The sequence below is a fragment of the Lichenostomus cassidix genome, chromosome 1Aa (genome assembly GCF_008360975.1).
Source record: "Lichenostomus cassidix isolate B80296 chromosome 1Aa, HeHo_3.0, whole genome shotgun sequence".
NCBI classification, from domain to species: domain Eukaryota; kingdom Metazoa; phylum Chordata; class Aves; order Passeriformes; family Meliphagidae; genus Lichenostomus; species Lichenostomus cassidix.
The window spans coordinates 3,288,438-3,313,572 of record NC_139480.1 but is presented as its reverse complement, the minus strand read 5'-3'; the positions used below and the strand labels follow the sequence as shown (position 1 = coordinate 3,313,572).

The following is a 25,135-nucleotide window of genomic DNA, read 5'->3' as shown; positions in this document are numbered from 1 at the left end:
CATTGGTACCCTGGCAGTGCTTTTGGGAGATACAAACTGAGTTTCCAGCATCACCTAGCTCAGCCTCCCACCCACACTGCTCCAGGCTCTGGCTGATTTCTGTGCAAGATCAGCCTGTGAAGGTCTGTTACACCAGCAGGTCTGGAAACTTCAGGCTGCTGATTACAATGAAGAGGGAAACACCTCTCAGCAGATCATGTCCAAAAGAGAATTAGACACACAATGTACCCGACAGGACTCTTGATTTGGAGCTGCTCAGTGGATGCTCAGACAAGAGAAAGGACCATTTAAATCTTGCCTCGAGCAGCTGTAGAATATCAGTCAATCCACAGCATTTGAAAAAAAAAAGAAATTTCTATTTATTCTTGTATTTAGGAAGGCATGAGTGAGGAGGAAATGGATTTTAAGTAAGCTTAGAGAAGTCCATGATAATACTAATTCAAGATTTTGAAGTGCTTTACCAACAGCAAGTAAAATACACAGATCTCTGACTGGAGAAATGAAGCAGGAAAATGCAAAGCAGCTTGTCCAAGCTTATGCAACAGATGAGAAGCATAAACAACACACAGATCTCCAGGCTCCATTTCTCTGTCCTACCATTCTTTCACTTTAAAAACCTAAATCCATTTTGCACTCCAACAGGGTTTTCCACATAGATTTAGGTGTTAATTCTGGGCTGCACAGATTTTTTTTTTCCCTGATGTGGTATCTCACCCATTATCTCCTCCTCCATACACATACAATATAAAAAGATTTAGTATTTCAGAAGCAAGAAACAGGAAAAAAGCCAGTCCTAAATTATTATCTAAAGGCAAATTATTTTTTATACGGGCACACTGAATAGAGATTTGAACTAGCACTCCTTCACCTTATGATGAGAGAAAACACTGCTTGGAAACTATGAAAATTGAAATTGCTAAGATGCTACTAAATATATATATTTATGATGATTCTATTTCCTGCATTAATATCATGTGTAATGTATTTTATGTATTATCTGCTCAGATGCAGATCCACTTCACTGCAGGCAGAAATGAAGCAATTATCCAAAACACTGACAAACCATCCTTTAGCCCCATGAAGTGCAGTGAGTAACACAGATCACTGCAGCACACAGCTCCTGCTCATGTGGCACAAGAACTACTCCTACAAAAGATTTCTAAAAGGTTCTCAGTGTTCATGCTGGTGCCAGAGTTTTCTCTGTGAAGCCACCTCACCACAGAGACAAGGCACAAAAAAGGGAAATCCAAGAACTCATCTTAGCGAGCTCCTCGCTTCTTGCAGAGCACACATTAAACTGACAGGTACTTTCACCTCTGACATAAATTAAAAGCCCTCTTTTAAAACCAAGTTGTGTTTTTATGTTTCTAAGCCATCTCTAAGACAGCACTGTCAAACGGAGAGTTTCTCTTTGAATATCCACTGCCTGTGTCAATGGCTACTCCCCACACTTCCAACAACACTGACCTCTTTGGGGTTGGTCTCCTTTTATGCCATCCATGCCTGTGGACCTTCTCAGAAGAAAAGGGACACCTGAAGAGGAAAATGGCTTTCTTTACCCTTGCTGCCTGTAATTTTCTCATCAAACCCTCCCTGTCATTCAGACTGAAGGGCAATATGCTCCAAGACAACTACTTGCTCAGAGATGAGCCAGGAGTGAGCTCCTCCTGATGTCAGATATTAAACTTTTACTGCTAAAGAGTAAAAATATTAATATTTATTGTTGTGTCTGAGATCTGAAGCAGCCCTGCCGTCCTCACTTCGCAGGTACAAGTGACAAACACAACTGACAAAGCTACTTTGTGGAAGGTGCATGAGTTAGCAGAACTCCTCAGTCAGTGAAGACTTTCTTCTCCTCCTGTCCCTTTTTAAGACCAACTTCACACAACCAACCAGCCATTTAAACAGGGATATGACAGAAAATATTTCTACCAACCCTAAGTATGTCTGTGTGCATGGTACAACTGCTTTTTCTGTAAGACATGAACTGGAATGATCACACTGACATGACACAATGTATTCTTGCCAAGATCCTACAGGAAGATGGAATTTTGGAGTCCATCTTTAAATGCAGAGATTGTTCTCTATTGTGACTGTAACAAAGTTTTTGCTCATTTCAAAGGACATCACTGAAAAAACTAAGGTTTATGCCTTGCAGTAAAAGCATCTGATTAAAGTGCACAGTTAAAATGAAAGTAACAGTTTGGCAGGTAAGGCCTGTAGGAATACAAGGTTCCCTTTTCCAAAACAAATGTAAGAGATTTAATCTAATTTAATACATTAATCTGCTCTAAACCTTGGGTTAACTGCAAAGCTTTACTTCCTGTTCTGAGATAGGAAAGAGAATCCAGAATCCCAGATCACAAAGCCTGATTATTTTAAGGAAATGCCCTTGAAAGAACTAACCCAGAACATACTGCTTCCCTCAGCATGAAAGAGGCATTCCCTCAGCATTAAAGCATGATTCCAGTATCATAGAAAGGACTGGATTTGAAGAGACTTTAAAGACCACCCAGTGCCACCCCCTGCCATGGCAGGGACACCTTCCACTGTCCCAGGTTGCTCCAAGCCCTGTCCAACCTGGCCTTGGACACTTCCAGGATCCAGGAGCAGCCACAGCTTCTCTGGGCAACCATAGAAGTTGCAACCACATCTGATGTTCAACTTGGAAAACATCACAGAAAGAAAACAGCAGTAATTCAGAGAGATACAAACTTTAAGATCAAGGGATGACATCTCTCCTTGAATCTCTCTCTAACCTGCTGGTTTTTCACCTGGAACTCCAGGTATGTAGAGTTTTGACCAAAAGCACATCTCCTTTTTCTCTGCACATGTGGTATTTCAGGTGAACTACTTAATATTCAGAACTCCTCACAGGCTCTTGCTGAATTCCTTTCTTGCCTGCTCCCAGTAAGCAATGCCCAATTCAAGCAGCCTTTTCCAGGGGTCAGAAAGCCACAAGGGATTACAAAATTTATGACTACCTTCCAAAGATTGACACATCAGGTACCACAACCTAACCATTCTCACATGCCTGACAATTTATTAAATCAACCTCTACCCCAAGGGCTGCACCATCCCCTCTCTCATGTGCAAATGGATGAGGAAATTAAGGAGGAAATTAATGAAGCCTTTCGTAACTTCACTGGTATTTTTATATGAATTTTGAGACAGACTGTTTTTAAAATGAAAAGTTGCACCACACCATGACAAATCTTTTATCCTGTATCTGGCTTGGCATTTCTCAGTGTAATTTAGTAACTCTAACAGAAAACTCGCTGTAAATTAGCAAGAGATGAACAGGGAGCACTGGAAAACTGCAGTTCACCAGAAAAAATGCTGGCAACTTTGTTATCACTTCCAGCACTGACCACATGGATTGCAGGAAAGAAAAGCTGACCTGACCCAGTAAGGACTTTTCCATTTCTATCCATGATCTCTCAGGGAATGTGCTAAGGAAACGATTGTCCTACTGAATCATTTCAAGAATTTTACAGCCAAGATGATTTATTACCATAAAATAGGTCTTGGAGACAAAGATATTTGAGGAGACTCAATAGCTATTAAATCATTGTGGAAAACATGATGCTGAAGGAATTGCAGATGCCTGACACATGTTCTACCACGTGTTCTCTTTTTTTTTTTTTTTTTAATATTGAGTGTCTATAAAAAGCAACTTTGCAGAATTACTTAAAACTTTTCCGACAGAAAAAAAAATTAAAAACGAGAGACACAGGTATAAATTAAAATTAAAATACCCCACAAACACTGCTGGAAAAACTGGAGTTATCAATAATTTCAAAACCCACGCATTAAAAATATACTTCTCGCTTAGTAAACAAGCTGAGGCACATCTTGCAGAGTTATTGATATTTCAGAGTTGAGTCAACAATACATAGAAAACCTCATATCATCTTATAATGAGTCCACTTCTTAGCTGGTGTGAAACCAGATTCAGAATCACCTTAGGTTTTGTTATTACAACTGCAGAGTAGATGTTGTTATCACATAGAACAAGAACTGTCTCTGTTCAAGACAGTTGAAAGCATCTCTCTCTCCAAAATTTGCCATTGGCTACTACAAGTGAATCAGAAAGATGGTGTGTAAGGCTTGCTATGCAAAGTACCACTGAAAACCACACTGCTCTCTTGAACAAAATGGAAAAACTCTTGTGCTAAACCTTCCACTTAGACCAGGTTGCTCCAAGCCCCATCAAACCATAAGCACTTACTATGTTTTAGATATATTGCAAAATACTGAGCCAAAATACAGGAGCTCTAAAGTAAGGTCCAATATAGAGAATACTGACACAAGTTTTGGAGCTCAAAATCCCTTTCCAGCCCTTCTTGCCTTCAAACCTCTCCTCTCGTCACCCCTGGACCACCACAGCTACAACAACAATAATGAAGACCTTGAACCCAACCTTGAACTCCTCTGTGCCTTAACAAAGTGATGATGATGGACAGAAAAAATCCACCTCATGCCATTCACGTTGAGCCACGTGGCTCCAAACCAGGGAACTCAGACAGTTCTACAAACTGCACTCACAGTCCAGGAAACTAAAAAAACTAATGGCCTTTTTAATTAAATGGATGTCTTATAGAATAGCGGACCAGTAGTCTTATAAAATAGGAAAATGAGCATTCCTCTTTGACTTACATTTTGTGCCGTCCTAGTTCACTTGTGCAACTCAGCCACCGTTTCTTTTCCTGCAACACAACAAAGAAAACAAATTCTGTTAAAAAAAAAAAAGTATTTGCTTGAACTGACGTTTCTCATTACATTGTTAAGTAATGCTTCAAGCTTACTGCTCTCTTTTAGTCAACACTGGAAAATATTTCCATCCTTCTTGTCTGTTTTTTCTGATTTTGATTGCCAGAGTATTCCTGTTGAATGGAACTGCTCTATCTAGATGAACCTCGGAGACTGCCTGGTGATTTGAGTATAACCCTGAAGAACTAGAAATAAATTCCAAAACCTACTGCAGAGCTGACCAAAAAAATTCCTCGTAGCCATAGAGAAAGTGAATAAACACTTAGAAAAAGGGATCTAATTGCTCAAAGGTATCTTTGTAGGGTCTTGTTAGATCTGTGAGTGCTCCCTGTTGGCCTCCAGCACCTAATTCAGAGAGGTGATGACTTGTCCTTGGTTTGGGGTCATACCTGGTACCCCTGTGTTCTAGTCACCCTAAGACACTTCAGTGGGAGCTGAATATTGAAAGGGTTGGCCATTGGTCCTGCTCTGAGCTTTGGATTCAAATCTGTAGAAACAGAGAAAGAATATCGATACCTTCCTGGGAATTGAAGCAGAAGAAAAGCAAGCAACCAAAAAAACAAACAGAAGAATCTACAAATTAGAGTTATTGTCCTGAAAAAGAATGCTCTGATGCTACATTCCCTATTTGACCACATAATTAGTAAACTTCCAGCAGAAGTAGAAAAAAAAATTCCTCATTCCCTTACTAGGCTAAGTAGAGACCTGGAAGAACTACTCAAACCTCCATGAAGAACTGGTATGCTCCAGATAATGGAATAACTAAATAACTGAGGACAGAGTGGAAAATGAAACACAGAGACATCTCATTGCTCAAGGTCAGTGCTGCTCTTGCTCTGCTGAATATGGTAATTTGCAAGAAAACAGGGGAAAAAGGAAAGTATTAAAAAAAAAAAAAAAAGAGATAGAAAGAGGAGGACACACCAGTCAGAAAGAATACTGACTCTGGCTACAGTTTGTAGCCAGGAATGGATAACAAAGCAACAAGAAAATGCCAGCGTGGATTTCTCACACTGCTTCCCTTCCCTTTCCAAAAAGTTAGAAAACCGCAGGATAGAGAAACTCAGTGATCACCAGAGTCACCTCAGCATGGCAGTTTTCATGCTATGTCATTCTCCCTAATCAATAAAGGATCATGGAATTGGACAGAAAAACATAACTACAGAATAAAACTTAATTTTTCACAAGTGATCAACCAGATCTTAGCATGAGGAATCCAACCTCAAGCACCAGCAGAACCCAAACACATTCAGAAGAAAGCCAAGAATCTCACTAATTCATCAGACAACTATGCACAAGAAGTGTTTTCTTAATATTAAATTCTAAAATCTCAGTAAGAAATAAATACATTTATCATTAGGGCATATGAAATCATCAAACTCCTCTATAAGGGGCACAGTTAAACTTCAAGCTATTTAATTTAGCAGAACAATAGAGCTTTATGAAGTGTGTTTTTCACTAATGACCTGGACACTATTTTTATTTCTGCCTCGAAAATGCACAGCCAATATTTGTGGTTTTTAAAAAAATGGCATTTCTTTCTCAAAACGTTGTTGTGCAGGAAAAAAACAATCAAGAAAAAATTAAACTCGGAGTACAATCAAATATACAAAGGAAAACCACACAAGTACAGATTTCATCATACTCCTCCAGATTTTAAATAGATCAACATATTTTGGAGATGGGTGTGATTTTATGCGAGCTGTGCCCCTTTAAAATTGGCAACTACATTTAATTCAGTGCCGCTTTATTGCAAGTTCCAAACTCCAGTTGAAAATAGATCTCACAATGGAATCCTACAGCTGAATATACTCTAGGAGAAAATTAATATTTTAATTTATTCCGAATTCATTTGCATGACAGTATATCATTAGTATATACAAAAAAAAAATGTATTATACCAACAGAGGAAAAATTCTGTGCAAACAGTGAAAGAAACTCACATCCCACCAGTGAGATGAGCTTGGAACTTAAAGCATAAAGCTGTTTTATTTCTCTGAGAAACAAACACACTAGAAAAATATACCAGGAAGAGCTGTTAATAATCCAGATTGTCATTTTTTTGAAATACCATGTGACCTTAAAAAAAACCCCACAAAGCAAACACGATTTCTTGCATGCCAGGTATCTCCTAAATAGCTGAAAAGAGCCACAGGGACAATGAAGTGCAGACTAAAAATAACTGATGTAACACAACTCACGTACAAAGCAAACTTTTCCTACCTCACTGATTAACAAGCTGAAGAGGAAAGCAAACACACACTCACTTTGTAACTCCATCAACCTTGTTGTCCTGGAAACAATTCTTCTACAAGAGAAGTACTTAACTGCCAAACATCTTCTTCTACTACTTCTTGGTATTCTTCTTCCCCACTTCTCTCTCTGCAGTGCTCTCAGTGTTGATAAACAATGCCAAACCTATCCCATCAAATGGCACAGAAATTGGATCTCCTGCTCTTACAAGGAAATAAATAATTCCATTTGAGTATGCAGCACTTAGGGAACACCAGATTTGCATACAAGCTATGGAATTGACTGTGTTATTTTGTTGTTGCTATTGTTGTTAAAATGTCCTATTAATTGAACATTTAATTTTAGGAAACGGCCTCAAGTTGTGCCAGGGGAGGTTTAGATTAGGTATTAGAAAGAATTTTTTGGTCAAGGATTGGAAGAAGCTGCCCAAGGTCAAGGACTGGAAGAAGCTGCCCAAGGCAGTGGTGGAAGCACCATCCCTGAGGTGTCCAAAAATCATATGCATATAGCACTTGAGGACATGGTTTGGTGGTGAACACGATGGTGCTGGTAAGTTGATGGCTGGATTTAAGTGATCTTAAAGGTCTTTCCCAACCCAAACAACTCCATGATTCCATATAAACCAGCAAACCTGCAGGGTGAATTCAGCATTCGTTATCCACATGCCCAGGGGTGAGAATCCTCTCTCACCACTCAATACCTTTGTGGGAGTGCAACAAGATCATAAACCACCTAAAAAATTATCTTTTTTTTTATTTTATGGTTACTGTCTGTGTTTGGAAGGGAACAGAACTTTCAAGCCCACCTCTTGGCAATTTGTGCCACATTGCTGCCTACAAACAAATTTAAAAAATGTTTCTGTGTCTCAGTACCAAAAACATCCATGCTCTCCCTTTCCTAGTTTAGAACTGTTTTTTCAAACAGGTTTGTGCTTATACTAGGAAAGAAAATGTAATTTTAACATTTCTATGAAATAAAAATCTTGTTTAGAAACCAGACAGATCTAGGAAACGGCAGGTTTGTTTCAGACCACAGCTTTATACTCACATCTCTCCATACATTGCTCTTTTTGCTACTCAACCCATTCAGGTCAGATACAGCAATTTTGCCTGACCTAAACTGGTCCAATCCACTTCAATAAATATACTTACTTAAAAACTTGTAAATTTTTAATTTCTGAACTATCAGTGTTTTGAAAAATTTGGCATCCAAGCCTCTCAGTCAGCCTGCCCACACACACTGCCCACACCTGTTTCCCTGTAAAATGCCACAGTCTGCACCAGTCTCAGATGGGAAAAATCACAATACACTGTTTTCAAATGAGACCTGTTAATTACCAAAATTATTCCCACAGCGAGTCCAAAGAGATTTTGATTCTTTTAGACGATCCATATTAAACACAGTTAAGCTCAGCAGTATATTCAGTGTGGTATCTCTGATTTATTGTCTTCACTCTGCTAAGATCTGCATTTTCCCTTGACTTCCTCCAACTTCCAACTTATTTACAAGGTTTTTTCATGTTCCTTATCAATGCTGTTTTTTCTGTATCTTAGCTTTTTATATAATCCCTATCTAATTGTTGTCCAGAGAAGCTGTGGCTGCCTCTGGATCCCTGGAAATGTCCAAGGCCAGACTGGACAGGGCTTGGAGCAGCCTGGGATAGTGGGAGGTGTCCCTGTCCATGGCACAGGGGTAGATCAAGATGGTCTTTAAGGTCTCTTCCAACCCAAACCATTCTGGGATTCTAATATGCTTTTACATTGATTTTAAATTGCATCCTTGTATCTACTTTTCAAATGACTCAAATTTAATATACCAACATGACGCACAGGTTTGTTCTCCCTTTTCTCTTGTGATTTTGTTATAGATGTTGTTCACCTTCCAAGTCTCTGTGCATCCTATGTATTTCTTGAAGTATCTTCTGGAGAGATCAGAGAATTATAAAATGGATTTGGTTGGAAAGGATCTTCAAGGTCCTCTCATTCTTACCCCTGCCACAGGCAGGGACACTTTCCACTAAACACAACCTTCCCCAAGATCAGTTCACGTTTAGCTGGCAAAATTAGCTGAAATCCCAATTAATCAGGATCTGGAGTAGCTACCAACAAACCTACTATCACTAACAGCTCCAAAATCTCAGCTTCACAGTCCTGAGCTGCCTCTGCAAAATGCCACCGTTAGGCATTAAAATTTCTCATCTCCCCCACTACAGATCCAGTTCCCTCAGCAGCATTTCACTGCACAGGCTCAATAAACATCCCATGTGTCATCAAGCAGGCAGCAAACATCCACAGAAGTCTGTCTTAACACGTCAAAAATCCAGGGATTTTCAGCATCCCATCCCTCATACTCGAAACGCACGAGAAAATTCAACGGCGGAGACAGAGAGGAGGAAGATATTTGGAAACTTGGTACATACCAGCAAATTTAAGGTTATGAAAATTGTGGTGCCTTACAGTAGCAGCACTGTTGCACGTGTTACAAACGCTGAATTTTGTCAAACTATTTCCAGTAAATGCATTTTTTTCCCCACCTCAGCACTAGAAATTCCCAATGCATAGTATAAATTGTTATATTCTGCACTTTCTCGCTCAAAAGAGGACCAGTTTTACCAGCCAGCTTTTAGGAGTGTTTAGACCCTCCCACTTTGGTATAGAAGCACACTGAGCTCAGGCTGGAAAAACATTTCTTATGCTGATTTTTTTCCCTTCTTATTTCAGGCAAAAATTCCAAACCATAGCAAAGCTTTTGCTTTCTGCTACCACTGAATACCACTTGCTGCACAAGTCAAACAGAAAAAGGCTGAAGTTATTTTAAAACAGCTACTTTTCTCTATTTAAGTGTTTAGTTTTCAGTAGTTGAGTATGTTATGGGTGGGAAATTAATGGCCAAAGTGATGCAACCACCAACACCCTTGAGCAGGGCAGTGGCAACAACTGAAGGAAAAAACTTGCAGGGTAATGTACAAATATAATATATAGGGTAGAACAGCATTATTAACTGGGGAAAAAAAAGAAACAACAAAAAACAAATGCAAAAGAACAACCCCCTCTGATGATTCTTTTTAGTCTCAGGCAGTATTGCTACAAAATACCTAATAAAGGTGACACAAAAAACCTCTGAACATTTTATTAATTACTTCAGGCTATTTTTCATTTTACTGCTTCACTGCAATTTCCATTAGTATGTGAAATTATATCATTTATTTTTCCAAAGAGATATTTCCAGTGAAGTCAGTGTAGATTCAACAAGGCCAGGACCATCATATAAATAGAAATCAGAAAATAGTATTTCCATAGGAAACCGCTCAGATTTATTGGATTAACAGGCACTTACAAGTGACTCACGCTGACACAGCCTATAGTAATCCAATCTATTTGAGATAAGAATAAATTCAAAGGAAATCTTAAATTTAGAAAATCACCTCTGTGGATGCTCACATAGTTGGTTTTATTACACAAAATCACATTAAGTGTTCCCTCCAAATGGGAGGACAAATAAATTAAAAGCTAAATTCTAGCCATTTTTTATTCCATGAGTGCAGCCATGTCCTTAACAGCAGTAGCTGCCACACTGAGCATAATTAGGGCAGGATAAGAGAGCCCTGTGTGGAAATGCCTTGTGGAACACAGCAGTCTTCCTGTCCTACAATCCCACAGGAATATGCTGTGCTAAAAGGAGTGGGAAGAAAAAAAGCCACCAGGCCACCTCAATACCCTTGTCTTGAGAAAATTAAGGTAGATTGTTAGATCTACAATGGCAATCACCATTTCTCCTGCCTGCGCACTGATTTTGGTTTCCGTCTGGGATTTCTTGGGGAACTCTGACTTATCTCTTGGGGATGTTACTAAATCCTAACATAGACTGAGGTGTTCTGGCTCAGCACACTGAAGCATCAATGCTTTCCTGAAGCCTGAAGGATGCATTCACAGCTCTCACACCTCCTTTAAAACATGGCAGCAAGCAGGGAGCTGGTATGGAGCTTATTTCTATAAATACTCCTCCGCAGCAATAAAGGAATTTTTACCTCTTGATATTGCCATGAATAGCAGCAGTCTGAAAAAAAAAGTATTATTAAATATTACAGAGTAATAGAATGGCTTGGGTTGGAAGGGACTTTCAAGGTTATCTAGTTCAGACACCCTGCCATGGCAGGAACACCTTCCATTGTCTCAGGCTGCTCCAAGCGCCATCCAGCCTGGCCCTGGACACTTCCAGGGATGAATTCCTTCCTAATTTCCCATCTAAACCTGCACTCTTTTCCTATGAAAAGAAAGATGACAATATAAGGAAAAGTGACACTGGCCAAAGGAAGGGGTCATGCACTGAGGACCTGGAACTGGACTGTCACCTTATCACCAATTACTGTAAGACATAATTAAATACCACCTGTGTGTAAAGACATGTGAAAGCCATGCATCTTCTGCCATCCATAAAGCAAAAACACTTCTCTGTGAGCAGGGCTGTAAATCACTGAGCACACAGATGAAAACTCATTTGTAGGAACCAGCTGCACACTACTGAGGCCAACAAAATCTTATCAAGTGCAGACTTCAAGGCTGAAGTGACTTATTTAGAGAACTGCTGTGCTGCTCTCACCTGTAGTACCCAGTTAAGTCAGATCAAGGACAACAGCACATACCAACTACATCATAAGCAGGAGGCTTTAATTTTTTATGCACACTTTCCTTCAGGCATACACACCCACTCTCAGCAAATTCCCATTAATGGCCATTCTACAATCCTGAGAAGCAGTATGTTATAGCCTTGGGCTAACTAAATTAGAGTGAGCTATGCCGAAGCTGCAATCAGAGAGAAAACCTGGTGTATTACTTTCACCACAATAAAGATACTCCCTCAGAGAGCCTCTCTGCAGTGTAATATTTTTAAAAAACCTCAACATAGCCTGCACCTCCTGTGAACTTGGTCATGACAGCCTGGGGCCTCGCCCAAGGACACTCAGAATAAAGATCAAAAATTAACCACTAGTCAAAAAATGTTGATTATACCCAAGATTTTTAATGTAGTTCAATAGGGGATGTGGATCTTGGCTAGAAGGAGCGCAGGACAGATGAGAACTCAAATGGCAAAGTGCAAGGAGACAAGGCACAATTTGTTCTGACTGAAAGACAAGGTTAAAAATCTCATTTTCTGTCACAATGAATTGGGTTTTCAAAATGAGACCTCTCTGCCCTTGTGCATTTTTCAGACTTGATTTTCGGAGAAATCCTAGCCTTTACATTACAGTAAAACGCTGTAAAATTTTCAAATAGCTAGATTTTGTGCTAACCCTAATTCATAATCATTCTGGCCTTGCAACCATGGTGTGAAATTCACTGAGATAGACAGCTGGGAAGGGGGGGGTGTGAAGAGTGGGGGTGGTGTTGTGTTTTTTTATTATTATTGCACTTCTGGTGTTCAACCCTTCTACTCTATACGAAATCCATATTCAGAAGTCTTTAAGGATGAAGATGCTTTTACGTACAAGGATTTGGTCAGATTCTAAAAGCATCTGCACCTTCATTTGCAATGAATGAATGAATCTCCCTTCAAATTTACTTTGGTGACCAAAATATGTGTTTTTAGCCTGCAGCCCTGACTTAGGTAAATAGTGCTGCTCAGAAAATTGTTTTGTCCATGTAATGCTCTCTATAATAATTTTTATCCCTCTAAAACCCTCTAAAAGATACCTACTGAAAAATGCTTTCCAAGTCAACCTAAAGAAATTTCCTGAGCTCACTAAAACTAAACTTTAAATAAATTTCTAGGAAAGAACCACCAGCTTTTCACGTAAACTTGTGGTGAGTTTTCACTGAAGCCCTCAACCCTGCCTACCCATAGTTAAATGTCATCATTCATTTCCTACCCTGCATCAGTCATTACAGCAAGATGGTTTTGCTCTGTCATTTTCAGATCTCATTAGAACCCAGAACTAAGCACAATTCTGGAGAGTAGAACTTGGCAGTGGAATGAAAAAAAATTTCCCAAAATTGAGACAATCGAAGAAATTTAGCCTTTTTTTTCTACTTAAATGGGCCTTAAGCACAGCTCTTCACCAAAGCCATGGTTTTGTTTTTTCACATGCTCTTGATACATGCTGGATGATCATCATCATCATGAAGTGTGCAAATTTAAAGAGCATTATTTAGGTTGGAAAAGCCATCCAAGATCACGGACTCCAACCATTAACCCAGCACTGCCAAGCCCACCACTAATCCATGTCCCCAAGTGCTTCATCTTTCAAATCCCTCCAGGGATGGAATCTCTACCACTGCCATGGGCAGCCCATGCTGCTGCTGCTGCTTGGCAACCCTTTCGGTGAAGAAATTTTTCCTAAAATCCACACTGATCCTCTGCTGGTGCAATTTTAGGCCATTTCCTCCTGTCTTGTAACTTATTGGGAAAAGAGACCAACACAATCTACCTACAACTCCTTTGAAACACAAGCACATCCGAGAGCCAAACTCTCAATTTCTTACGCAACTATCGGTCAACTTTTAATTATCTCCCCCGCCAAAATCTTCTATTCTTAACAATACTTTAAAGGCCAACACTCCCCACACGTACCAGGAACTAAGAAAAGCAACACTGGGCTGTTTCATGGATCACCTCCCAAGGTATCATGCTCCAAAGCACACAACGTCACTGTATTTCTGCTTAATATTGTCTTCAGACAATATGAGACAAGTTGTCTCAGTGAGAAAAATATTGTCTTGTGCGTGTCCTATTAAAAAAGATGAATCTGTTCAACACCTGATGATTCACTCGCCCACATGTTAAAAAGTCCACACAAAAATGACTCATTCTGTCCGTAAGAATGCTCACCTGGGATACCTAAAGCCCCTCATCTTTTCCAGAGCTGGTAACAGCTTTTTAATGCAAAGGAGGTGGATGGCAGCTTCCCTGCTAGAGCATGGGGGACATGAGGGAGCAACAGACATGGGACTGAGCCGTGGAAATTTTATAAATAATCTCCATGATAATAATAAAAATACTTTGGAATTAAGTTTGTAGGTAACTGAAGAATTGGTATGTTAAACAGTTAACATGCTGCAGTGAGACTGTGGTTGAAGGCAACAATCCTAACTAATCAACATCACCCATATTTGAAGGAATTCAGGCTATTCCTCCGTGACTTGGACACTTTACCCCAGAAAAAGGCTCAGGAGCAGCCGTACTGAATCTCCCTGTTAGGGACGGCCAGTGCAGGGCAAAGCCATATTAAGGGCTTGGCTGATGACATCAGCTCAGTGTTTGTGCAACAAATCAAGCGAGTTCTAGGCTAGAACTTCATGTCCAGTTCTGATACCCACACTGCGGAGACGCCACAGAACTGGCAAGGGTTCAGGGAAGAGCTGGGAAAACAGTGGGTCTGGCTGGGATACAGACTGTGTGACGCCAGCCCAAACGCCTCCTTCATTAAGGAGATGAGTCCCTGACCTTGTTTTCATAGGTACTTGGTGAAAATGACAAATAGCAAACAGCCCTGTCATCCTTGCAGAGAAAGGCACAGCGAGATATTACAGCTGGAAGCCAAACAAGCTCGAATTTGAAGTAAGTTGTCGCTTTTTAGCAACAGCACTGCTAAATATTTACCATTACTTGGGTGTCTTAGGATGGCAGAGCTTCTAACAGCGCGACAAGATGCACTTCTGAGAGAAAATTCTTACTTTCTTCCACAGAAAACCAGACAGGCTTTATAAAGAGACAGGAATCTAAAAATTCCAGGGAATCACAGAGTAGTTTTGGATGTAAGGGACCCTGAAGATCACCCAGTTCCAAAGCCCTTGCCATGGGCAGGGACACCTTCCACTATCCCAGGTTGCTCCAAGCTCTGTCCAACCTGGCCTTGGACACTTCCAGGGACCCAGGAGCAGCCACAGCTTCTCTGGTCACCCTGTCCCAGGGCTTCCCCACCCTCACAGCCAAGAATTTCTCCCTAATATCCAATCTAAATCAACTCACTTTCAGCTTTAATCCATTCCCCTTGTCCTAATGCTGCTTGCCTTTTATTAAAAACTGGCTACAAAATCCTGAAGTTAGTACTGAAGTTAATTTTCATGTTTAATTTTATTGTTACTGCTATGTAATGCCTACTGCTTTATGCTGTCTCAAGACCAACTGCGTTCCTTTTCCTTCGAAGAAGCATTTTAAAGATGGTTTTCTCCTTGGTAAACTTCTCTGCAAAAACACAAGCATGGAAAATACCTAATTTGCTATTTTTCTTGCACCTCATCACTTCAAGAAGTAACATGGAAAATAAAGAGACAAAAGGAAGAGAACACAAGACCTTAATTTAGAGGAGAAGTAAATTGTAACTGTGATTGTGTATTATTAGAATATGATGAGAATTTATGCAGGAGGACACTAGTTTAGCCAGAAAAGCACTTAACAGAAGTGACTAAAGACATGCTTGCTGCTTGCATGACACAGCTCCCTCTTTCCAGCCCTGCTATCGTCCAAACACATTTTATTGCCACCTCTTCTGCAACTCATGAACCTCAATTTTTGGCTAAAGTTTAGACAGTACTTGTTGGCACCAAATTACACAGCACAGCCAGATCAGCTCAGTAATTCAGGAAAATATAAGACTTTGGGATGTACTTGTTCTACCAACACCTTGCATTCTGAGAATAAAGAGGAAAAAAGTGAACAAACCAACCAACATCACATCCTATAATCTAAGGAAGGAAGATCACTTCTTGATACCAGAAATAAAGTATACACATTCTGAACTCTTGCTTACTTCTAATCCTGTATTAAAAAAAATTAAAAAATTTAAACAGAATAAGACGTAACTGACTCATTTTTAATTCTGAGTCATCCCATTCCAGTGGATTCCTGTGTCAGACTATTTGTGCCCTCAAGAAGGTAATGGAATATGGCAATTTCTAATCCACTTAAGAATCAGGAAATTCACACAGCAGGTAACACTAATAAGCCACCATTTTCACTTTATACTGAAGAAAAATTCAATCAAGCCCTCTCCATTGACTATAATAAGAGTTCTGAACAGAGTGGGTAAGATAAGCCACCCTGTTTTACAAGAAAAAAAGCAGGGCAAGTCCTTTCCTGGCTTGTCCCACTAGAATTACAGACCTTCAACTTGGAGAAAACAAATAAAAATCCTCCTGCCAGCCGTAAGAGATCAGGGCAACCTCCTTCCCACTGCCCTGTGCTGGGGCTGCACACACGAACCACATCCTCAACAGCAGCAGCTCTGGTCCCAGAGCCAGGAGGCAACAACTCCTCACCTTCTCCTCACACTGCCAATTTATTGGTATTCCAATTTAATATCCTGCAAAAGCAAATACACTGGTTTTATGTAATAACTGCCAATGTGTCAGTCACTCCGTGGGATCTGGAGTTTTAACTCCTTAAGGATGCAATCCTAGGAAAATTCATGTATTCCAGGAGCTTGGAATACCAGTGCTTCTGGGGAAATTATCACAGAAGTATTTAGCACAGTGGTTTTAAATCTTCTAATTTTACGAGGAGATTCGAACTGCTCAGCATTTTTCTTAAAATTCTTGTTCCCAGAATTACCAAGTTACATAAGAATCTCAGATGCCAATAATGAAACATTTTCTAGTCTCCAAGGTAGCACAGAAATGCCAGAAATTTGTCTGACATTCCTCCCCCTTCCAAAAAAAACCCAGCAGGCACGTAAAAAGAACTCAAAGTGTTATTTATAAAGTCTCATTAATTATCAATTATTGAAATACTAGTCGGCCAATTATTCCTGAATACTTGGCAAGGAATGGTGTTGATAATTTCCATGCATTCCTGTCAGGTCTTTATCCAGGGAAAGAAAGAGAATAAATTTAAAGAAAAAGGAAAAAAAAAGTACTGATTTGCATCACAGTTTTCCCATCTTTTTCAGATTACAAGTATCTGATGTTTTTATTAAAATAAATATCTATGGCTTTAATAAAACACATGAATTAAACTAAGATGTCTCCTCCCAAGATCATGGCATCAACCACTATGGGATCAGCATTTGGAATAAAATCAGCAGGAGTACTTCCCCATCAGTGACAGCAACATACAGCTCTGTTAATTTATTGCTCATTATTATTCATCACTACTCTGGCCCTAAACAACTTTCAGGAAAGGAATAGATGGGAAATTTTGCGTTTTTCCTTAGCAAGTGTCTATGTAAAGTATGAAAATGAGGCATCTAAACTATTTGTTCCCAATTAAGGACCCTGTTTATACGGTCTATAAATTCTCTTAAAATACACAAGTAGATTTAAAAAGATTAACATGCACATTAAGAAGTCCAAATCCTATGCAACACTTAAATATTGGTGTTTTAAAGCTATTTTAAGTAAAGAGCATAAGTAATGATGACTGTGAAACTACGGCTACAATTCTGGAAGCTATGAAATTTCTGGATTATTCCCATGGAGCTGCATAGCTGGATGTCCCATGCAGTACCCCAGGTTCTTGTGCTGCTTAAAAAAACTTACCTTATGATTTTATTTGCTATAGCTGGAACACTTGGCACCAAGTCACCTGTGCCTGCCCCTGGATCAGGACAAAAAAATTGGAAAAATTTCTTTTTTCTCCCCCTCAACCTCTTCATCCTCATTTCAGACCCAAAGCCTCCAAAATGTTTTGCATAAGCATGTTGTAAAACTAACTTTAGGTGTTTAGCAGAGTGAAAAAGGGAACCATTTTGGATCCCTCTGCAGAATTAAAGCCTCAAACTGCAGTTCTGTTCATTTGTATTTTAATCCACTTGGTGTGCTGATATTCCAGCAGCATATGGCAGTGTGTGTTTCAGTTGGAAGAGCTTCAAGGAGGAGAAGCAGCATCATTCTGAAAAACTGCTTATATACCAAATTTTTTTTTTTTTCAAGTGAGTTTCACTTAAGTTTAGGAAGCTCATCCTCTTCTACCAACACAAAAACCCCTCCACATCCAGCACCAAGTTTCCTTTGCCCAATTATCTTTAGACTGTTCTCTGCTTTTTATGGCAGAACACCAAGAAATAACAACTATGAAGGAAGCCTAAGTTCTCTGTTTAGAAACACGATGATAAAAAGAAGATAAGATCTTACTACTCTGCTGTTTGGAGTTATTCCAACAATTAAGAGACTCTGGATAAATTTCATTTCACTTCAAAAATCCAGGTGAGATTAATCTTAATCCAGTGGGATTACACGGATATCACCTTTCACAATATGAGTTAGGTGAAACCCTCAATTCCAGGGGAACCAGAGCTCTGAAAACCTGCAGAAGAGATGATATTTGCATTACAAATCTGAGCAGGAGTTACAGTAAACCAGCCACATGTTGTACCACTGCCAACACCTCAGCAGAGTCTGAAATCCCACGTCAAGTGTCTAAAATAGACAACAACAGAAACACCACTCCTGTAATAACCTCAGGACCTTACAGAAGGTGAAAATAGACAACTTGAAAGAAACAAACTCCCTGAATAAGCACCGACCTGATTATTTGCTGATTGCTGAGCAGTTCTGCCACATGCTTAAGTGCAGAGGTTTTTTCAGGCCTTGATATCAACAAATCCTTATCATTGATTTCAGTGAGGTTTGTGCCTGAGCAAGGACTGTGGTGTCTTTCCCTTGAGAAGTGCTCAGCAGAGGAGCTGCAAGTTACTATATCCCAAAGAAGCTGAAACATCTCCCTGCAAATCGTACATGAACCCTTGTTTCAAACCAGTTATCCCAAGTACTCCACACAGCCCCCATCTGTGGAGCAGACAACTCCTCCAGTGAGTATTCTCCCAAACCACAAGAATTTTGTGTTAATTTTCCTTAATTCTTGGCAGACATTAACTGAAAACACCCCTCATCCTCTCTGTCCTGACACCATCCCTGAACAGTTGCATTCAATCCATGCTTATTTGATGGGGAAAAAATAAACACCGAGCTCTCAGCATCCTTCAGTCCTCCAGAAAATACTGTCTTTCCCCAAATTCACAAGAGATCAGCAAATGCCCCTGCTGAAGCCAACACCTGTTCTAAGGTTTGGTGGGCAGAAGAGCTTTTCAAACCTGCTAGAAACCGAGATCAGCTACCACTCAGCTGGAAGAAACCCCAGCCCTACATTATGTAATCTACATAGTTTTTAGACCAGTCTGCATTCTTGCAGAGCCCAAAACTGAGGAAGCTACAGACAGAACAAAAGAGAACAGAAAAAGTTCACTAACTCAGCCCGGAGGCTGCTGAAGAGTCTGTATTTGCACACTCAGGCAGGGCTGCCCACTCACCCACACAAACCTGAGCACTGAAATCTCCTAACATCAAGGGTAAAGCACCACAAAATTTCCAGCCAGTCAGATCAGTCCTTTATTTGGATGAACAGCCACTAACTAATATGCTGAAAGATCCACTTTAGGGTTGGGTTTGGGCTTTCTTTTTCTTGGTAGAGTGTGAATAAATCCAGACACAAAGTCATCTTAAAAACTCAGTAACAGCTCAACTGATGCTGCCACTGACCAGACAGAATGAACAGAAACTGGTAACACCCTAATTCAATCTGACCTTTAACGACAGATTCATCTCACCCAGTTTCTGCTGTTGAGTTGGGGTTTTTCCTCATTTCACAGAATCACACAATGGTTTGGGTTGGAAGGGACCCTGAAGACCTTTCAGTTTCAAATCCCTGCCATGGCCAGAGACACCTTCCACTATCCCAGGCTGCTCCAAACCCTGTCCAGCCTGGCCTTGGACACTTCCAGGGATCCAGGGACAGCCACAGCTTCTCTGGGCACCCTGTGCCAGGGCCTCCCCACCCTCACAGAAGAGAATTTCTCCCCTAATAACTGAGCTAAACCTGCTCTTTTTGAGTTTGAAGCCACTCTCCCTTTAGCTGTCAGTCACCACATGCTTTTCTAGTCTCTGAAATGGAATATACACTGCTAGAAATGCAGTCTCTGAGTACATCTGCTAGTTGCAAACTTTTCACTTATATTAATATAAGAATGAGGAAAAATAGGTGAAACTATCAAGCACTGAAGTCAAACCAAGCTGTTCCTTGCAATCAACATTACTTTGTAACACCTTCATATTTGACTTAAAATTCCATTCTCATTTTATCCTTTTAGGTCACCCACAAAACTAAAGTAACTTCTTTTCATCCAAAGAGACTCTGCAAGCCTTCTCCTTGCTTTTAATCAAGCACCAAATTGCTCTTTCTTAACCATCACGATGACTGAAAGAACTCTCTACAAGTGAAAACACTCACCAGTTCAAAACACTGAAATACCAGGTGGGATTTCATTAATTCAATTTCAAAAGCCTGCACTGGGTCTGTGAGGATCTGGGGTGTCTAAACCCCTCACTGCAGCCCAGGGAATGCAGACAGAGATGCTAACAGAAGGATGCACCAAACTACTCACTGCACTTCACTGATTGGGGCAGCATCCTCCAATTATTCCAGCAGGATGAGAGCCAAAACAAGGAGAAATTTTCTGGTAGGACCAATGTCATGTTGTCTCACAGGAATATCTCAAAGCATACAGAAGCTCATGAAGCCCAAACCTTCTTCCTTCCAACAAAAGCACATTAAGAAAGGACACAAACCCAAATTCAGCAGGACAGAAAGTCTTCCCAATTCAAGCCTGAAGTGGAAGACAGTAATCCACCAGTGCCTCATCCCTGAAGTGTTTGAGGTCAGGTTGGACAGGGCTTGGAACAACCTGGGATAGTGGGAGGTGTCCCTGACAGGGTGGAATTGGATGAGCTTTAATCTCTTTTCCAACTCAAACCACTCTGTGGTTCAGAAACTTCCCAGCCCCATGAAAGTACCTGACAGTTATCAGCATCAAATACCACCTCTTGAAATTAAAAGTGGCTAAAAAGCAGGATTTTGGAGATAGATGAATTCTCAATGTAGTCACTGTGATGTAAACACTGCATTTTTAAGACACCATTAATTAGCACTCCTTCCAACAACTCTGAAAACCCACAGCAGAGGCAAGACTTGACCCAGTCCTGACCTGTGCACAGGATCTTCTCTGCTGAAGAGTGGCTGCATTACTGATTACAAAGCACTCAAGTTCAGTACTTGAAACAGTAGTTTTCTCTATTTTTAGCTGTGCAACTAAAAAAAAAATCCCCTCTTGAGCATGAGGGTTGGACCAGATGACCTTAGTCAGGTCCTCAATAACCTCAAGCAGTCTGTGATGAAGAAACAAGGAAACTGCTTTAAAGAAAACTAAAATGAACAGGCAAAAAGGTGAAGGTATTTAGGGGGTGACAGCTTGCTAAACACCCCATACTGCATATGGAAGAACAGAGTAAATGCAACTTAAAACAAAACAAAGAACAACATTAAGAAAGCACTCAAAAGCATGTCCTCCGAAAAGAAAAGCCACCCTGCGATTGCAGGAAAAAATAAACACTTCAACAAACTAAATACAAAATTTCAAGCTGAAAAAAAAATTGAGAACTGACATGCTAAGAGGCAATTTTATCAAATATACCATAAGGATGAAGCTTATAAGCAAGTCTGCTGGGCCAGTAGGTGACCGAAGATAAAAGGCTCGACAGGCCAAAGCCATGGGGAGGTGGAACAAAACCTCAGAAATACTTCTTTTCCACATGAAAACCCAGATGAACTCACTGCTCAGTACGTAACAGTTTAAGGAACTTCCATCTCTGGCGTCTGCCTGCAGAGAGGACCAGGAAAGAGGATCCTCTCCGGGAAGCTGAGCATTGCTCACTGCCAAAGCCTAGCAGGAATGACACAGCAAGGAGCACATGGATGCAGCCAGATCTCTAAGGAAACCAGAGTATTAAAAATACCAACTGATGGACTGCAATCTGCAGGTCACAGACAGGAGGGCTCTGAAAGAACTCTGATTAATTAGGTATTGGGAGTACCTAAAAATTACTAACTTCTCCAAAAGCTCTTGAAGAAAACTCAGCTGTTGTGCCGTATGGAGGAAGGTCTTACTAATCAACAGTTAATTTGCATGCAGAGAACACAGCCCCTTATAGCCACACATAAAATCAGACTGTACAGACCTGGAGTTAGACTTCTCTCATTTAACTGAACAATAAATTATGCTGAAAAGGACACATTGTGAGGTCACAGGTCTATTACAGATAAACCACTAAGTGCATCAAAGCAGTTACCCTCAGTCTTTCTTCCAACTAGTTATTATACAGCGTGACTGGGAGAAAAAACAGAAGATGAAATTCAAGCAGATTTATTCCAAGGCCCTGTATATAGAAAAAAGCAGCCAACCACACACAGAAAATGAGGGGTTCTAAATTAGTTTTTTTTCCTGATTAGTAGAGACCTTGGAAGTCACTGTAGATAGCTTTGTGAAAATACAGTTTTCACAGGGATTGATAACAGGAGCAGTGAAAAAGCAAACAGAATTTCAGGAGTAATTAGGAAGGAACAGAGGCAGGAACAGGAAGCAGCAGTGGGACACTGAGACACTGCATTCATGTGCAGGACGTTTGTGTCCTCAACTCTCCACTTCCCTAAGCTGCAGGTTCAGGACACCACTGGAAAAATTATTTTATGCTACAGGTCCTTTAGATCTGGCTCAGTTTTGGCAGATGTTTGCTATGTTAATGTCAGAAAACAAGAGCAAGTAACAGTTCTGTTGTTCCGGTTATTTCCTACAGTTAATCATCTAAAACAAGTGTGTATTTATGATTCTGGACATTTATTACATTGCTTAATTTCCCTTATTCAATATAATTTTCTGTTTACAGGAAAGCAAGAGTGACAAACCAGCAGGTTCCAACCAAGCTGCTTCTGAGACTAAAAATTCAGATGATGAAAAATGCTGTGAACAAAGCAGGTGCAGCACTTTTAAACATTAACCATCATCTTCAGTCATCCAAAAAGGTGAATCCCTTGCCCACCCTGTCTTTCAAAGGTAAAATTACAAACAGGCAGCACTAGAAAACACTGCTCAGGGAAGTGGTGGAGTCAAAAATGGTGTGGATATGGCACTTGAGGATATGTTTTAGTGGTGAACATGGTGGTGGTTGAGGGTAGAACTTGGTGATCTCAGAGGGCTTTTCCAACCTTAATTCTGTGATGAAGAAAGATGATATCTTACGTATTATTATCTGTTCCTACGAAGTATTTTACAGTGACTCCACATTTACAAGAGTACCAAAACAGCACAGTGATTTTACTACAAATTCAGCTGTGCCACGTGCAGAAGTGGGCAAACCCACTCTGCTTTTGGCAGGACTTGGTGCCATTTCAGCCCTTCTTTCCACAGGGATCTGAGCTGGGATCTGTTCCCAGCGCTGTTCAATGAATTCATAAATGACATGAAAAGGGCTCAACAGTGAGATGACAACATCTGCTGATGATAGTAAAGTTATTCACAGTAGCAAAGGCAGTAAATAAGTAGGAAAAACCAGAAAGAAATGCATGCAGATTACTCACTGGACATTAAAACAAATAAATGAAAGTCAGGAGTTTAATTCACTAGGAATCTCAATGAAATTAAGTGTGAAGTAGGATGACTGAGGTGAGGCAAGTGGCCCTACTTTATCATGTCACTAGGCTTTTAAACAACTCAACACTTGTAGGATGCTGAGGTCTAGAAATTGTAATTGTAATGGAAATTGTATGAATTACTCAAGTCTTTTCCAGTGCAAGAAGTGGATTTCAAACAGAATTCAGGCTCAAAACCTAACAGAAGAATATGGCTCCTCACTAAACAGGCTGATGCATTAGTTAAGCTGAGGAACCACAGAGCTTTACACTTCCTAGCACTTCTCACTAACAAATTCCAAAAGACAAGCCCAGTAAACACTGCAAAAAAAAAAAAAAGATACCAGCTCAGTCAATCCCCATGCTACAGATGTCTGGAGGGTGAAGAAAGTGCAGAAGGAGGATTCCATTCCCATTCTGTTGCTGTCATCCTCAATAACTCACCTGTGGCCACTGCTGGAGACAAATCATTGCTCTGGATGAGTGTATGACAAGAGCTGCCCTTCTACTCTTACCTTCACTACCTCTCTGCAAGCTGTCAGACCTTTTTTCTATTTTTCTGGACTTTCTGTGTTGTCTAGCAGGGAAAATCCTCTGAACCACACTGGCAAAGCATATCCAAAGTGCACAGCAGGAGCAGCTGGAGGGGAGAAAGGGATCTGGTGCCTAAGCACAAGGTCTGCCACCTTGCAGATAATTTTGTTTGCATTAAAGCTGCAATGGAGATTTGCTGCCCATAAAACATCCATCCACCTAGGTGTAGCAGAACAGTTCCCTCATTTGGAAAGGAAAACCAAGCCTAGGAAAAAGGTTCCATTCATTATCTGAGTTCCCTTTTCCACAAACTGAAAGGTGGCTTGAGCTTATTGCTTTGTCCCTGAATTTCCCCTATATTTTCACTGTAAGCTCCTCTTGCTAGAGGGAAAAACTCCCTTTGAAAAATCCCAACCTGAAAAATTACCTGGATTTCCAAGCAACAAGATGAAAGTCCTACCTATTCTAGGAAACAGTCTTACTCACTCAACAAATTAATGGGTATTTTAATGACAGTTTCAGACTACCACACTGTAACTGACTCTTGATACAGTTGTTCTGATGGTATAAAAATAGGAAAATATTAACCACTGTATCAAAATAATCTTTGAAATAATCACCGTATCACTATTTCCTCTTTTTTCCCTCTCAAAAAGGTATCACGTTACTCCAACATGGAGCATAACATAAATCTTCTTCTACATAAAGAGAAGTACAAAGAAAATCTTATTTTTCTGGGTGCATGTAACACTAATTAATACCCAGGGCTACAGAAACAACTTCCATGTCAACAAGAACTGAATCACTTTAAGAAATTATAATTATTGAACAGATCACTACTTCTCATCTTCTACTCCCTTCACTCCTGTAAAACTTCCCAGGGATAAATATTATTAAAACATAACCTATATACAGAACATCAACAATTGATTCTGCCTGGTCACTGTATTTTCTTTCGCACAGCCCAGCTGCCTAAATTTAGCATGGATGATTTTATTTCTGTTACAAACTATGTTAACAAACTCCATGTGGCTCTTCAGTATCCTTGATACTGAACCACAGGCTTGCAGATGAAGCCTGGAAAAACTGCCAGGGTAAAATGTCTGAGTTGGGAAGAAGAGGATAA

General features: G+C 40.2%; 1 protein-coding gene across 6 annotated transcripts in view; it reads right to left on the bottom strand.

The window, feature by feature from the left end:
* The window catches only part of LOC146443069 (uncharacterized), a 129,122-nt gene that overhangs the window by 65,786 nt on the left and 38,201 nt on the right, over window positions 1–25,135 (bottom strand). For 5 of the 6 annotated variants that reach the window (XR_014856453.1, XR_014856454.1, XR_014856452.1 and 2 more), the window contains exon 3: window positions 4,660–4,709. The gene's annotated coding sequence lies outside the window, so the exon portion shown is untranslated. Of the gene's footprint in view, window positions 1–4,299; window positions 4,710–25,135 lie in introns of those variants that run through there. The other variant, XR_014856456.1, reaches the window with a different exon arrangement.